Consider the following 18,145-nt stretch of genomic DNA (forward strand, 5'->3'; position numbering starts at 1 on the left):
GAAGTCACACTTTAATGACTGGTAACATTACAGAACTTATTATATCTAGTTATCTTTAATGTATATTATATCCAGTCGTCTTTAATATTATTCATACTCTTTTTTAAATGTTGTAATATTATTGTGTAAATTATTGTTATTTCTTTTAGCGAGCATTGTACATTTCTTACCTGTTGTTTATTGTGTCCTATATAACATGCAATATTATGTACTATATCAATAAAGGTGTAAACACATCAAAAACCTGCAATACTTTTCATGCCTTTATAAATTTTTCTTTGATTGCCAATTAACAAACAAATAAAATCAGTAACCTGCTCCCTCAAAATAATGCCCCATCATAGTCCTAAAGCCTAGCACACAAACTAAAGCTACCAACAAATATTAGACAGAGGGGGTTATTTACAAAAGGCAAATCCACTTTGCACTGAAAGTGCACTTGGAAGTGCAGTCGCTCTAAACCTAAGGGGTAGATCTGAAATGAGGGGAAGCTCTGCTGATTTTATCATCCAATCATGTGCAAGCTAAAATGCTGTTTTTTCCTCTCCTTGCATGTCCCCCTCAGATCTACAGCGACTTTACTTCCAAGTGCACTGGCAGTGCAAAGTGGATTTTCCTTTAGTAAATAACCCCCAGAGTCTGGCTCTGCTTGCACAATACAGCAGCCAAAGGACCTTTCTATCCATGCTCAGCTAGGGATCACTAGCTAGGGTCATGGAGATGCCAATAAACATTCAAACGTTCCATGATCCAACAACAAACATGGTGCCCCAAGGCCAGTCATGGGATCTTGGGTGGGAGCCAAATAACCTACCAATATGTGGTTTATTTATCTCATGGGAAGAAGATAGAACTCTGGGGACATACAGATGTCATGCCATGATAGTGTCCCTGGTGAGTATTGCAATAAAATGTATGTTGACCTTTATTTTCAGAATTTGGAACTTCATTCTACTATCCCTCAGAGTCAGTATACTAGTTACTTTTTTAATGTAGGAACTTGTATCCATATTAAATACATGGTGACCCTATCAGTTCCCATAAGTACGATGTGCTTCAAGCAGAGAAGTAGACCCATGCTGACTTAGTCAATTTGCATCCTTGTCTCCTCTAATGGGACCTACAGGACACCAACACCATCACATGGCATTCCTGTGGTCAGATTGCAATATCACAGGCTGACTATGTCCCCTACCCATTTCGGCTGATAGCAATGGCTAACAAAAAAATCACTATATTGTGGTGGAACATAAAATATTATATGCTGTGCATAATCCCTTTCAGTTTTTTTTTTTTTTTTACACACGGCTTACTGTAATTAATTGGGGAGAATTTTCTTTATTTCCTGTCCTGGAGACCAATTTAGAAGGCTGTAGCACCCTCCTAGGTAAGTTGATAGAATGTATATAGTTGGAAGAATGTGGTCTTCTGCTTAACAGGAGACTGGAGGTAAAATATAGCAGCTTTCCTGCATAACAGGAAGGCTACATTGGTTCAGCTAGTGAGTCCTGTGTGCTTCACAAGTGTTTCTGTATCTGTGTTGACTGATCTGTATCCAGGAAGCTTTGGAAATTGCTGGATAGACAGGAGAGACTCATGTAGATCAGGGCATGAATATGAAAGCCATCCCAGCCAATTACAGGCATGGGGCCCCTATGCATGCTGGGAAGGGGTATTTATATTCAGCGAAAGCAAACAAATGTCACCAGCACACCAACGATCTCGAGAGCGGGTCCAGCGCTTTAATCAGCGATCACATCGTTTCAGTAGATTGCAACGTTTCAGAGCGCCCCCCCCCCTCTTCATCAGGCATGTGTCCTGTGTGGCTCTGAAATGTTTCAATCTGCTGCAACTATGTGACCACTGATTAAAGCTCTGGACCCACTCTGGAGATCCTTGGTGTGCTGATGACATTTGTTTGCTTTTACTTTACACGGTTTCAGACGTTGGTTGCTACAGCACACGTTTTTTTCTACAGGAATGTGTGTGTTGGGATTAGTGCATTGGAAGTTTTATATTTAGTGAGACACACAGGAAGGGGTCCAGTGGTGGCTGGTGAAGTTTTAGGATGGGGGGGGGCGCTAAACCCCGCCTTTCCTTTTGACACCTTCCACTTTACATAAGCCCCACTCCTTATAGAATCCACCCACTCTATCCCCTGTATTCCACTTGCTTCCACCCATAGTGTCAGGAGTATACAGATCAGCATCACAAGACAGAGTATACAGCCCCAGAATCACAGGACAGAGTATACAGCTCAGCATTACAGATACGGTATATAGATCAGCATTACAAATACGGTATATAGATCAACATCACAGATACGGTATATAGATCAACATCACAGATATGATATATAGATCAACATCACAGATACGATATATAGATCGGCATCACAGATAGTGCATACAGGTCAGCACCACAGATAGGGTATATAGATCAGCATTACAGATACGGTATATAGATCAGCATCACAGATAGGGTATATAGATCAGCATCACAGATATGGTATATAGATCAGCATAACAGATAGTTTATATAGATCAGCATCACAGATAGTGTATGTAGATCAGCATCACAGATCAGGGTATATAGATCAGCATTACAGATATGGTATATAGATCAGCATCACAGATAGAGTATATAGATCAGCATTACAGATATGGTATATAGATCAGCATCACAGATAGAGTATATAGATCAGCATTACAGATATGGTATATAGATCAGCATCACAGATAGAGTATATAGATCAGCATCACAGATAGTATATATAGATCAGCATCACAGATCAGGGTATATAGATCAGCATTACAGATTGGGTATATAGATCAGCATTACAGATAGAGTATACAGGTCAGCATCACAAATAGAGTATACAGATCAGCATCACAGATAGTGTAGCATGATAGCAAGCCCCACCCCGCCACACACTAACGGGACTTGCGTCACACAGCATGACAGCACCCTCCCTCACGTGTCTCACGGCACACTTATAGGAAAAAAATCCAGGAGGTCTGGCACTTACCGGGCTGTGGTGTCCTCTCCTCCTGTGTCTCCTCCAGGCAGCACCGGTGGCGTGAGAGTCCCCTCCTCCAGCCTCCTCCACTCTGTCTCCTCTTCCACCAAAGCACTGGGCATCCAAAAGGATCACCTGGCGCTTTGGCCAATCTGGAAACAGGTCTCACTGACCTGCCTCCTGATTGGCGGGGAGGCACTATGGTGTGAAAATATCAAAAATTCATTCGCTATGGTCACACCATTGGGTTGGATCAGGGCGCACTCTCTGCGCCCCGAGCCCACCCTTTTTTGAAGGCTATTAGACCCTCTGGCTCTAATCAGGTGCTTAAAAAAAACACCCCCTTCCACTCCGCCATAGGAGTTCATGCATCCGGCGTCCTGAAAGGGGACTTGCGCATGCATAGGGAGGAGCAGGCATAGGGGGCGGTGCCCTCGTGCCCACAATGCACGGACCGCCACTGAAGGGGTCTTTGCTCAGAGAGGAGAGTCCAGCTGAGGAGGGGACACTTTGCCCTCCTCAGTAGCGTCTCCAGCTTTCATATTTAGGGGGGGCACATGGGGGGACAGGGACAAAAGTAGGGGGGCAACTATAAAAATGTATAAACTCACGTGGATGTTGGCAATCTGAGGATTGATTCTGGCTTCTTCTTCCTGAAACTGTAATCAAAATGTGGCGGGTGGGAGGGGAAGAGGGAGGGGTTGCAGCACGGACAAAGCATTGCAGCCTCACCGTGCCCATCATTGCCGCCTTACTGTGCCCATCATTTCGGCCTTACTGTGCCCATCATTTCTGCCTTACTGTGCCCTCATTGCAGCCTCGTCGTGCCCATCTCATTGCCACCTTACTGTGCCTTCATTGCAGCCTCACCGTGCCCTCATTGCAGCCTCACCATGCCCTCATTGCAGCCTTACTGTGCCCTCATTTCAGCCTTACTGTGCCCATCATTGCTGCCTTACCGTACCCATCATTGCAGCCTCACTGTGCCCATCATTTCAGCCTTACCGTGCCCATCTCATTGCCACCTTACTGTGCCCTCATTGCAACGTCACCGTGCCCTCATTGCAGCCTCACCATGCCCTCATTGCAGCCTTACTGTGCCCTCATTTCAGCCTTACTGTGCCCATCATTGCCGCCTTACTGTGCCCATCATTGCCGCCTTACTGTGCCCTCATTGCAGCCTCACCGTGCCCTCATTGCAGCTCTACTATGCCCATCATTGCCGCCTTACTGTGCCCATCATTGCCGTCTTACTGTGCCCATCATTGCAGCCTTACTGTGCTCATCATTGCCACCTTACTGTGCCCTCATTGCAGCCTTACCGTGCTCTCATTGCAGCCTTACTATGCCCATCATTGCCGCGTTACTGTGCCCATCATTGCTGCCTTACTGCGCCCATCATTGCAGCCTCACCGTGCCCTCATTGCAGCCTTACTGTGCTCATCATTGCCACCTTACTGTGCCCTCATTGCAGCCTCACCGTCCCCTCATTGCAGCCTTACTGTGCCTATCATTGCAGTCTTACTGTGCCCATCATTGCCGCCTTACTGTGCCCATCATTGCCGCCTTACTGTGCCCATCATTGTCACCTTACTGTGTCCTCATTGCAGTCTCACCGTGCCCAATCCTTGCAGTCTTACTGTGCCCTCATTGCAGTCTCACCATGCCCTCATTGCCGCCTTACTTACTGTGACCTCATTGTAGCCTCTATGCCCTCATGACAGCCTCACCATCTTGCAGCCTTAGCGCTGTGTCACTGAGCTGAGTGTGATTGTGAAATCATGTTCTGCCACGCTATGACAAAAGTCCCGCCCTCCTCCTAGACCAGCTCGTGTGATAAACAGAACACTGCGTCTATCACACGACCTGGTCTAGGAGGAGGGCGGGACTTTTCTCATAGCGTGGCAGAACATTTCAAAGCTCCGTGACACTGCAGTCTTGGGTCTCCCGCTGCCTGTGTAAGAAGGAGGGAGGGGAGCACTGCGCTGCAGCCATGCACGGCAGAGTCCCAGGGCAGACAGCCCCATTAGGCCAGTCCGGCCCTGTTGGGGGGGCACATGGGGGGCCCCAGTATGATGTTGGGGGGGTCAGTGCCCCCTGTGTCCCCAGGCTGGTGACGCCAATGGCCCTCCTCAACACCTGCTGCCATGTGGTCTCAGGCTGGAGGCCGGGAAGATGGAGAGCTGACCCATTTGTTCTGAAGAGTTGACTGAGGTGAGCCGTGCCGAAGAGGATCTGTTTGAGACTCTTGTGAATACAGACTAAAGATTTTGGGGCCTGGTTCTTTAGGCTATCCCTCTGTGCTAGGAGAGTCAGCTACTGGGTACAGCAGAAAGGGGATACTGACTAGTGTCCTGAAGAGTAACAGTCCATCCTTCCCATAGAGGACTTGCTCAGGTGTGCATGTTGCATCAAGTAGGAATTCCACAGTCAAGTTGTCCTCCATGTAATTAGTTGAATCTGGAGTATCCCACCACATTCTCTATCCAAGCTTTCAATAATACATCAAAAACAACCAAAATCCCTAGTCTGATTATTCAAGAAACTAGCCTAAGTGTGTACCTGGCTGTGGAAAATACTGTGTGCCTGGCGGAAGAGTTGAGGCAAGAGAGGATTTTAGCGGCTCATACGGGGGTGGTGCTACAATTTAAAAATAATCACTCCAAACTGAAGGTACAACTCTTCTTAAGTTGACCATACATGGATTAGAAATTCATCTGGTTCAGCAGGGACTGGCCAAATTTTGATCTATGTTTGGGCAGGCCGCTTGTACAGAACATTCTACCAATTGACTTCTGTGCAACCACCCTGTCTGGCTTTTCCGGATTGATCTGCACTGGCGGCTATAGTCTGCATCTCTGATGAGTGTATTCTGACGGTGGGAAAATCTCCAGACTGTCAGAATACAATAAATCAGCAAGGAAGGGTTCCCCTATTGTGTGGGTAGGGAAATTTGTTTTTTTTTTTGGATGAATGAAAAAAAGGACTAATGTATGGGCTGCCTTAGATGTTGTTACCAGAGCAGGTGCTCCCTGTGGAAAATTTTCCCTAATCTATTCATGTTCATAACACAACCAAAAAGATCTTAGATTTTCTATTTTCTTCCCCAGTGACAATATATGCCTGGTTAAATAGTGCTTTTCCTCAGTAGGGGAAACAGACAGTAAATAAACCTTGCAAAACTGTTCAGAACAACTACAAATTGAAAGTCAATATTACAGAAAAGCATTTTTTATTTGATCATTTTATGGTTTATTTATTTTTATGTTTGGCTCTAATTCTGCTTTAAGTTGTAGATTTTCCAGGGTACCCAATAGCCATATTTTTGGGCAACAAATCTAAACAATAAACACAGCCATTCAAGACGAGAAGCATTGTATAAGCTTACATTGCCAAAGCATACATAGAAGGTCTCCAGCTTTTCCATGAGACCGCACATGCAGCTTTACTGCTGTGTAGTGGATTTGAGTAAATAGTTTGAGTTAGATTGTCCTATTTTTGTGAGTTGGATTAGTTTATCCTACATAAAGAGTTCTACTTTCTTGAAACTGCAGCAATGTTTTATTTTGTGCCAATATTTGATCTGAACATTGCTTTGTGGTGATCCGCTATCACAGTTCCTAGCTTCCTGTTTGAACTAGTATCAGTTCTGCATCGTGATCTACCATTATAAACGATCTACAGTGATTGTTCTGTTTCACTGCTTATAAAAAATATTAACCACTTCGGTGGTGGCTGGTGCTCAAAATTTGGGGGGGGGGGGGGGGGCGCAAACAAACTGAAAGATACTAAAAAAAAAAATGTCAATTGCAGCCTTACTGTGCCTATGAAATGCAGCCATTGTGCCCATCAAATGCAGCCACTGTGCCATCAATTGCAGCCACTGTGCCATCAATTGCAGATTTTGTGCCCATCAAATGCAGCCACTGTGCCCATCAAATGCAGCCACTGTGCCCATCATATGCAGCCAAATGTGGCCATCATATGCAGCCACTGTGCCCATCATATGCAGTCACTTGTGTCCATCATATGCAGCCACTTGTGCCCATCATATGCAGCCACTGTGCCCATCATATGCAGCCACTTGTGCCCATCATATGCAGCCACTGTGCCCATCATATGCAGCCACTTGTGCCCACCAAATGCAGCCATTTTTGCCCATCATATGCAGCCACTTTTGCCCATCAAATGCAGCCACTCGTGCCCATCATATGCAGCCACTCGTGCCCATCATATGCAGCCATTTGTGCCCATCATATGCAGCCACTTTTGCCCATAAAATGCACCCACTTGTGCTCATCGTATGCAGCCACTTGTGCCCATCATATGCAGCCACTGTGCCCATCATTTGCAGCCATTGTGCCCATCTTATGCAGTCACTAGTGCCCATCATATGCAGTCACTTATGCCCCATCAAATGCAGCCACTGTGCCCATCATATGCAGCCATTGTGCCCATCTTATGCAGTTACTTGTGCCCATCATATGCCCCATCAAATGCAGCCATTGTGCCCATCAAATTCAGCCACTGTGCCATCAATTGCAGCCATTGTGCCTATCAAATGCAGCCACTGTGCCCATCATATGCAGCCAACTGTGCCCATCATATGCAGCTACCGTGCCCATCTTATGTAGACATTGTGCCCATCATATGCAGCCATTGTGCCCATCATATGCAGCCACTGTACCCATCATATGCAGCCACTGTGCCCATCATATGCAGCCACTTGTGCCCATCAAATGCAGGCACTTTTGCCCATCATATGCAGCCACTTGTGCCTATCATATGCAGCCACTTATGCCCATCATATGCAGCCATTTGTGCCCATCATATGCAGCCACTGTGCCCATCATATGCAGCCACTTGTGCCCACCAAATGCAGCCATTTGTGCCCATCAAATGCAGCCACTCATGCCCATCATATGCAGCCACTCGTGCCCATCATATGCAGCCACTTGTGCCCATCATATGCAGCCACTGTGCCCATCATATGCAGCCACTTGTGCCAACCAAATGCAGCCATTTGTGCCCATCATATGCAGTCACTTTTGCCCATCAAATGCAGCCACTCGTGCCCATCATATGCAGCCACTCGTGCCCATCATATGCAGCCATTTGTGCCCATCGTATGCAGCCACTTGTGCCCATCATATGCAGCCACTTGTGCCTATCATATGCAGTCATTGTGTCCATGAAATGCAGCCACTGTAAACATCATATGCAGCCACTGTGCCCATCATTTGCAGCCATTGTGCCCATCATATGCAGCCACTTGTGCCCATCATATGCAGCCACTTATGCCCCATTAAATGCAGCCACTGTGCCCATCATATGCAGCCATTGTGCCCATCTTATGCAGTCACTTGTGCCCATCATATGCAGTCACTTATGCCCAGTCAAATGCAGCCATTGTGCCCATCAAATTCAGCCACTGTGCCATCAATTGCAGCCATTGTGCCCATCAAATTCAGCCACTGTGCCATCAATTGCAGCCACTGTGCCATCATATGCAGCCATTGTGCCCATCATATGCAGCCACTGTACCCATCATATGCAGCCACTGTGCCCATCATATGCAGCCACGTGTGCCCATCAAATGCAGTCACTTTTGCCCATCATATGCAGCCACTTGTGCCTATAATATGCAGCCACTTATGCCCATCATATGCAGCCACTTGTGCCCATCATATGCAGCCACTGTGCCCATCATATGCAGCCACTTGTGCCCACCAAATGCAGCCATTTGTGCCCATCATATGCAGCCACTTTTGCCCATCAAATGCAGCCACTCGTGCCCATCATATGCAGCCAATCGTGCCCATCATATGCAGCCATTTGTGCCCATCATATGCAGCCACTTTTGCCCATAAAATGCACCCACATGTGCCCATCGTATGCAGCCACTTGTGCCCATCATATGCAGCCACTTGTGCCTATCATATGCAGTCATTGTGTCCATGAAATGCAGCCACTGTGAACATCATATGCAGCCACTGTGCCCATCATTTGCAGCCATTGTGCCCATCATATGCAGCCACTTGTGCCCATCATATGCTGCCACTTATGCCCCATCAAATGCAGCCACTGTGCCCATCATATGCAGCCATTGTGCCCATCTTATGCAGTCACTTGTGCCCATCATATGCAGTCACTTATGCCCCATCAAATGCAGCCACTGTGCCCATCATATGCAGCCATTGTGCCCATTTTATGCAGTTACTTGTGCCCATCATATGCAGTCACTTATGCCCCATTAAATGCAGCCATTGTGCCCATCAAATTCAGCCACTGTGCCATAAATTGCAGCCATTGTGCCCATCAAATGCAGCCACTGTGCCCATCATATGCAACCAACTGTGCCCATCATATGCAGCTACCGTGCCCATCCTATGCAGCCATTGTGCCCATCATATGCAGCCATTGTGCCCATCATATGCAGCCACTGTACCCATCATATGCAGCCACTGTGCCCATCAAATTCAGACACTTTTGCCCATCATATGCAGCCATTTGTGCCCATCATATGCAGCCACTGTGCCCATCAAATTCAGGCACTTTTGCCCATCATATGCAGCCACTTGTGCCCATCAAATGCAGCCACTTGTGTCCATTATATGCAGCCACTGTGCCCATCATATGCAGCCATTGTGCCCATCATATGCAGCCACTTGTGCCCATCATATGCAGCCACTGTACCCATCATATGCAGCCACTGTGCCCATCAAATTCAGACACTTTTGCCCATCATATGCAGCCATTTGTGCCCATCATATGCAGCCACTGTGCCCATCAAATTCAGGCACTTTTGCCCATCATATGCAGCCACTTGTGCCCATCAAATGCAGCCACTTGTGTCCATCATATGCAGTCATTGTGTCCATCAAATGCAGCCACTGTGCTCAACATATGCAGCCATTGTGCCAATCATATGCAGCCACTTGTGCCCCATCATATGCAGCCACTTATGCCCCATAAAATGCAGCCACTGGCCCCATCATATGCAGCTATTGTGCCCATCATATGTAGCCACTTGTGCCCATTATATGCAGTCACTTATGACCCATAAAATGCAGCCACTGTGCACATCATATGCAACCACTGTGCCCATCATATGCAGCCATTTGTGCCCATCAAATGCAGCCACTTGTGCCCATCAAATGCAACCACCTGTGTCCATCATATGCAGCCACTTGTGCCCATCAAATGCAGCCACTTGTGCCCATCAAATGCTGCCACCTGTGCCCATTAAATGCCACCAGTGTGACCCCTGCCCACCTGCTGTCTGCCTGGGACTTACCCCATCTTAGTGGCGGGTCAGGCAGCAGGTGACGGCGGTGAGTTCTGGGATGGCTAGTCTGTCCTCCATGCTTCCCCCTTCTCTCTTCTTCCGTTCTGCTAGGTGTCCAATAGGGCACCTGTGCCTTCAGCCAATAAGGTAACGGGTATTAGACCCACGCTATCTGATTGGCGGAGAGGCAGTTCAGTGTTAGAAAAGCAAATATTAATTTGCTTTTCTAACACATCTGGGTGGACTTCCAGCGCAATGTTCTGTGCTCCAAGTCCACCTTTTTTGAAGCCTATTAGAGCCTATGGCTCTAATCAGGTGCTTCAAAAAAAACACCCCGCCGCTGAAATTTAGGCACCCGGCGTCCAAAAAGGGGCCGGACGCCTCAAAAGGGAGTGGCAGCGGTGGCCATGGATAGATTCATGAATCTATCCATTAGTCATAGAGGGGGTGGCTGGAAAAAGGGGGCGGTGCCCGTGCGCCAGTAATGAATGGGCCGCCCCTGAACCACTTTAATTCCGGCACTTTTACCCCCTTCCTGCCCAGGCCAATTTTCAGCTTTCAGCGCTGTCACACTTTGAATGACAATTGCGTAGTCATGTATAGACATATAGTCATGTGAGATGCATAGCATACTAGCTCATTATGAAATACTTACCTTAGATTGAAGCCCCCGCAGCTGTCCCGGCACACTGATGTCGCCGGTGACATGTCTCCCAGACCCATTTCTGGGTATCATGGGCTCCGGCGCTGTGATTAGCCGGTGCCGCGATGACATCACTCCCACGCGTGCGGGAGCCGCCGGTAACGCCACAGGAGCTGAAGAAATGGCATGAGCAAGCCATTTCTTCAATGCACTTGAGCTGATGACGTCGGCACACGCGGATACAGTGAATATCTACTAAACGGTGCAGGTTTGGGAGATATTCACGGTACCTACAGGTAAGCCTTATTATAGGCTTACGTGTAAGTAAAAGTGGTGTGTAAGGGTTTACAACCACTTTACAAGCATTCAAAGCGGTAAGATCATCGTTTTTAAATAATTTTGATTTTCAAAAAATGAAAGATGCCGGTAAAATAGAACGATTAGATGTTACAAAGTAGGTGAGGTTGAAAAAAGACACAAGTCCATCAAGTCCAACCTATGTGTGTGATTATATGTCAGTATTACATTGTGTATCCCTGTATGTTGTGGTCGTTCAGGTGCTTATCTAATAGTTTTTTGAAAATGTCAATGCTCCCCGCTGAGACCACCGCCTGTGGAAAGGGAATTCCACATCCTTACCGCTCTTACAGTAAAGAACCCTCTACGTAGTTTAAGGTTAAACCTCTTTTCTTCTAATTTTAATGAGTGGTCACGTGTCTTATTAAACTCCCTTCCGCAAAAAAGTTTTATCCCTATTGTCATGTCATAATTTCTAGGTTACCATAGCGGTGACCCGATCACAGCCGATCCCGGCTTTCTTTGGGACTCCGACTAGCCGGCGTACGTGCTGGTTAGTGGCTAGGATCTCCCGGTGGGAGAGGAGAGCCCGATCAGGTCGCGGAATCCGGCGGGAGGGGGGATCGCCCCCTCCCGCTGCTTGTAATAACAACCAAGCAGCTGGTTAGCCAATCCATTGCTATTACAAGAGAGCCAACCATCGGCTCTAAAAAAAAAAAAGGTAGTGCAGACATCACCCTGGTTCAACCACTTAAAGTCAAATGGCGTACCAGGTACGTGATTTGGCAGCAAGTGGCTAAATAATATAAAAATGGTTAAAAGTATATACTTTATATTATTTATTATTATAATATATTAATTGGCAAAACCACAAAAAAGTATTTTATGTTAATCTCAATATTCAGATCATCAAGCAGGCTCCAAAGACAATTGTAATATGTTAACTATGTACAACGATTAAAGTATATGTCTGCTTTAACTTTTTTTTTTTTTTTTTTTTTTTTTTTTATGGTTATGCGCCTTTACTGATAAGGGAAGGAAACAGGAACTGATGTTCTTTAAACTATAGCAGATAAATATAAGTTTTCATAAATGTGCTTATAAAGTGTGTGGAATCTTATTCACTGGAAGACTTTTCTATGCTGAACAACACCCAACTCAAGGAGGGCACCATGTTAATCAGTACAAGTTGTCTGGTAAGAGAATAAACCTGTAAAAAATTGTAAGAGAGTCATAAAAATTATAGGAAGCACGCCATTTAGTAGACAACGCATAGTCAAAATTCTAACTGATGTCATTTTATAGAGAGGTTCGGGAAAGAGAGAGATAGACAAAGCAATTGAGACAGTAAGAGGGAAATTAATGAATTCACTTATGTGTACAAGTTACAAAACCTCTCAATACTTTTCTTACAAAATGTATTCAGTTTGCATACATAGGCATTAAATATATATGGAATCTGCATTTTTCTGAACAGTCTTATTTTATTGGAATTTTTCAAAATATATGAGACAAATGTCATACTTATAGTATACAAAGAAATGCAGGTGTACAGAACATTTACTAATATTTGGAATTCAGTGTATACCTATTGTAGACCAAAGGCATACAGTACATTCCCATACATACAAATACTTACACAAGTGTATATAGTAGAATCAAATAGATTCTGCATTTTTATTATTATTATTATTATTATCACTGTTATTATTCATTGTTATTATTAAAAGCCTCTATAAATACTTAATCTGTACTTTAGCTGGCTCTTTTTATTTCATTTCCACCTTTATGTGGCATTTGTCACTTTTTCTTTTTATTTATGCCAATTCTCTATGCTTATTCTTAATTCTGTCCTTAAATGCCTTTATATTTATTCAGGTTGGAGTCATTGACGCACAGTTAAAGTGATTGGAAAGCAAAAGTTTTAGAGTTGTCACCAGAATGAGTGGGGGGGGGATAAGTGTTCACATGCGGTATCTTTTCTTTAAAGCATCTCATTTCCATCATTTTGTATAAATTTCTTTTCGCCAACTGTTGTTTCACCATGCCAGGAAGTGGAGGGAAACCTCTCCAACAAGACAAATATAGCAAAAAATAATAATAAATAAATAAAAATAAAGTGACAACAGTTATAACCCTTCCCTACTGTATCCAAAACGGAAAAAAAAAGTTTTGGCTATACAGATAAGCAAAGGGTGAATAAAATGTGGCATTGACTTTTTAATAAACAGTACTGATGTTTTACTTTACTTCGATTTTTGTGATACTGACTATTGGCTCTTGCTCTGAGGTTGAGGTCATAACCCTTTGAAGGCTTTAATATTTAGTATAGTTATACCTAATATATAACGTCTGTGTCTTATCAATAGCAACCCTGGCTACCCAGGAATGAGGATGGTACTGAGCCATGAAGAAGCACCACGTTCCAATCACCTTGTGGGTTGTTCATCTTTATAAGTGGAGATCCCGTTCTGAATTCCACCCCTACATAGAGACCTGCCACTGGCCACGAGGGCTGTCAGATGACATCTTCTCCTAGACTCATTACAGGTGCTTTCACTTCAGTAGACATGTGCACACTGAAATATTTTGTTTCGGAATTTCGGTTTCGTCCAAAAAATACATTTATTTAGTTACTCCCGAAATTCATTTTTATTTATTTTGTTTCGTTAAAAAATGCATTGGTACAAAAATCCAAATTAATTTAGGTCGAATCTGTCAATTGAAGGCTCATGGTGTCTGTAGGATGTTCTAAGAAGATTTGACGAAGCAGCTAAACTGTATGACGCTGCGATCGTTCATTTCCAGTCGAATGCTCCACCCACAAGCTATATTGTATTCTAATGTTGTTTGACTAGTAATAATTATAATTATTAATTGTTATTACTAGTCAAACAATATTAGAATTCTTCTATAGCCTATGGGCGGAGCATTTGGCCGCAAATGTCCGCTCGCGGCGATCGTATGTTTTTAGCTGCTTCATTGAATCTTCATGTCGAATGGTATTATACATATTTTTGATCGTATCGAATGATACAATACTTGTTTGTTTCTGTTCATGTTGAACGGTCTACCCCAACAGCCAGCCAATGGAACATGTTTCAAATCTTCCTGCCGGAACTCAGCCGGAACCAGTTCCTATCAGGAAATCCGTTCGTCTGTATGCTGGTCCGACAGACCAAATACGACGCAAGGGCAGCTACAGCACCTGCCCGCGAGAACGTTTCTAGTGCGATCCTATCGCGCGTCAGGGTACTGTACATCTTGCGCTTGCTGCAATAGGAAAAACACATTTTCCTATTGCAGCGAGCGTGAGAAAGTTGTCCCTTAGGTCTGGTATGGATTTTAAGGGGAACCCTCTACGCTGAAAAAACGACATGAGGGTCCCTCCAAAATCCATACCAGAACCTTATCCGAGCACGCAGCCCGGCCGGTCAGAAAAGGGGGTAGGGATGAGCGAGCGCCCCCCCCTCCTGAACCGTACCAGGCCACATGCCCTCAACATGGGGGGGTGGGTGCTTTGGAGAAGGGGGACACCCTTCCCCAAAGCACCCACCCCCCCATGGTGAGGGCATGCGGCCTGGTACGTTTCAGCAGGGGGGCGCTCGCTCGTTCCCACCCCCTTTCCTGAATGGCTGGGCTGCATGCTCAGATAAGGGTCTGGTATAGATTCTGAGGGGACCCCCACGCCGTTTTTTCGGCGTAGGGGGTTCCCCTTAAAATCCTTACCAGGCCTAAGGGTCTGGTATGCTCTGCGCTGGCTCCCACGATGGGGCTCGCAAGGTGTCAATCTCGCCGATAAAAGCGGCGAGATTGACTTCCTTTTCTAATCCCCTCATCATGTTCAAAATGAACGGACTTTAGTCCATATGTAGGCAAGTCCGTTCGTTCAGAAATCTGCTGTAACTCCGCCGAAAGTCCGTCGGGAAAACCGTCGGACCTGGTCTGCCGGAAAGTCCAGTCGTGTGTGGGCAAGTCCGTTCGTTCGGAAAGTCCATCGGAAGTCCGCCAAAAGTCCGTCAGGAAAACCATCGGACCTAGTCTGCCGGAAAGTCCAGTGGTGTGTACGCGGCATTAGGCTAATTTGGTTGGTTGCAGGTTGGTTAGCAAGTTGAGCCAGAAATTTTCTTTGGCTTTGTTTGACATTCGTTGCCCTTCCATGTGTTCCTTGCTGTGAAGGGCAGTTATAGGTGGGGGCAGTGGCCATTTGTTTGTACGAGTGAACCTTAGCGCCTACTGTACGCATTTATGCGGCCTTCATTGGCTTTCAGGGGTTATACCGGGGTGATGCCTGCAGCTGCACTGCCCTTCCGCTGGCTAGAGTGAGACTGGAAGAAAGCCGGAAACAGTCTCCTATGTGTAAACACGGAAGCGACGTCAAGACGGTTTACTCGGCTGCTAATGGCGGCGATTTAAAAAAAAAAAAAATTACAGTATTCCGTTTTTGGCAATCTGAATACTTTGACATGCAAAGTAGGGATTTGGGGTCTTTTTGAACCACGATCCCCTGTCACCACCTATTACTGTCACAAAGGATGTTTACATTCATTGTGACAGCAATAAAAGTGATCATTTTTTTTTAAAGAGACAATGTAAAAAAATAAAAATAAATAAAATAAATAGGAGGAAAATAAATATATTTTTTAAAGCGCCCCTGTCGCCGCGAGCTAGCGCAGCAAAGTAAACACACACGTAAGTCGCGCCCGCATATGTAAACGGTGTTCAAATCACACATGTGAGGTATCGCCGCAATCGTCAGAGCGAGAGAAATAATTCTATCACCAGACCCCCTCTGTAACTCTAAACTGGTAACCGTTATTTTTTTTTAAAAGCGTCGCCTATGGAGATCTTTAGGTACCGTAGTTTGTCGCCATTCCACACAGGTGCGCAATTTCAAAGCATGACATGTTAGGTATCTATTTACTCGGCGTAACATCATCTTTCACATTATACAAAAAAATTGGGCTAACTTTACTGTTTAGCTTTTTTTTTAATTCATAAAATTGTCTTTTTTCCCCAAAAATTGCGTTTGAAGACCGCTGCGCAAATACAGTGTGACATAAAATAGTGCAATGATCGCCATTTTATTCTCTGCTAAATATATATATATATATATATATATATATATATATATATATATATATACACATATATATATATATATAATGTTTGGGGGTTCTAAGTAATTTTCTAGCAAAAAATACGGATTTTAACTTGTGAGCAACAAATGTCAGAAATAGGCTTAGGCATGAAAGGGTTAAAGTAACTGAGTAACTAGTGTGGCTAAAAATGCTTCTGGTGAAACATCTTCAACATTGTAGGGCAAGTCCATCTAAATGTGAATAACTAGTAGTAGCTGTAATTACATACTTTAGTTTTTTGTGTTTTTTTGTAACTTCATTTAAGAACTGTAAATATCTGAAAATGAGTACTATGACTTGCACTGAAGATTAGAACTTTTAATTTCAAAAGAATCATATGTGAAAGTTGTGTGTGAACCTTGTGTCAAAGATGTGTAAATCTTGGGTGTAAAGATTGGTAAATGGACTCATCAATTTCCTTGCCTTTTTAACAACTTCTTACTTTTTTTTTTTTTTTTTTTATAGGAGCGCATCTAGCTTGAAGAATTTGGTTTAAGTTGCAAAAAGACAAAAGGATACAATGTATACCGAATCCTCATATGAACTAGCCTACACCATCACAAAAGTAACAACTATCAGTTGTTACTTTTTCACATTTATTGTGGGAGTCATTGGAAACGGTTTGGTCATATGGATCACAGGCTGCAGAATGAAGACCGTCAATGCGGTTTGGTTTCTCAATTTGGCCATCGCTGACTTTTTGTGCTGTATCTCTCTTCCAGTGCGTATAGTCGAATGGCTCTTATTGGATCATAACAAAGTTTGTGTACCCATTGTCTATTTTAACGTTACCATGCTGCACATAAACTCTTTTACCAGTGTTGCTTTCTTAACGGTCATTAGTATTGATCGATTTGTGACCATCTTTTGGCCGATTTGGGCAAAAATACATAAAACCCGTGGGTTAGCCATCACTGCTTCGGTTGTTCTGTGGATCTTGTGTTTTGCACTCGTTGTACTGCAAATATTTATTTTCCCTGATGAAATTCATACGTTTTTTGCAGCTGTCCCAGAGCACAAATACCTAAAAGATTATGTAATACGTAAGCATGAGGTCCCATCATATGGCTCCTCTAAAAAATATTTCATGATCTCTCGAAGTCTTGTCATGTTTGCATTGCCTTTTGCCGTAATCCTTATCTGCTACGGTTTAATTATCTACAAATTGCATACTGATAAATATAAACGTCCACAGGCATTTCAGAGGACTTTCAAGATTATTGCAGCTGCTGTAGGAGGCTTTTTCGGCTGTTGGTTTCCATACAATGTGTGGCCATTTATAGCAAAGCGGACCAATAGCCGACATTTGCATCTAGACTTCACCATGAGCTCTCTTTGCATTTGCCTGGTGACGGTCAGCTGTTGCCTGAATCCCGTTCTTTATGCCTTGTTAAGTAAAAAGCGAAGCCGGGATTCAAGAACATCCATCAAAATTAGAATGCAAAATGCAATGAGTGACTTTAAATAAACTTAAAATAAATTGCATTGCAAATACTGCTGCATACAGTGTTTATTTGAACTGAAGCTTCTATACACCATTATGTAGGTTTTCAGAAATGGATAAAGTTGTAGAAGGAATCTAAGGGGTCCTGAAAGCCTGTATCTTGAATAAATTGAGTTAGCCAATAAAAGGTATTACTTAATATACAACTACCAACTACCAGGCGCTACAAGCTTGCAATCAAGAGCAGTGGCGGATGGTGCTCAATTTGCTTGGGCTGGGGCGGCCCACGGCCTCTCCGGCCAGCCAGCCAGCG

At 44.4% G+C, this 18,145-nt stretch overlaps 1 long non-coding RNA gene across 1 annotated transcript; it reads left to right on the forward strand.

Moving 5' to 3' along the window:
- The first annotated feature begins 12,332 nt into the window (after window positions 1–12,332).
- LOC141110520 (uncharacterized) lies at window positions 12,333–17,880 on the forward strand. Its single transcript, XR_012236300.1, has 3 exons — window positions 12,333–12,443; window positions 13,617–13,797; window positions 16,854–17,880. It is a non-coding gene; the product is annotated as an uncharacterized lncRNA (long non-coding RNA).
- Window positions 17,881–18,145: the final 265 nt, after the last annotated feature.

This window comes from Aquarana catesbeiana, linkage group LG10 (genome assembly GCF_042186555.1).
Source record: "Aquarana catesbeiana isolate 2022-GZ linkage group LG10, ASM4218655v1, whole genome shotgun sequence".
NCBI lineage: Eukaryota > Metazoa > Chordata > Amphibia > Anura > Ranidae > Aquarana > Aquarana catesbeiana.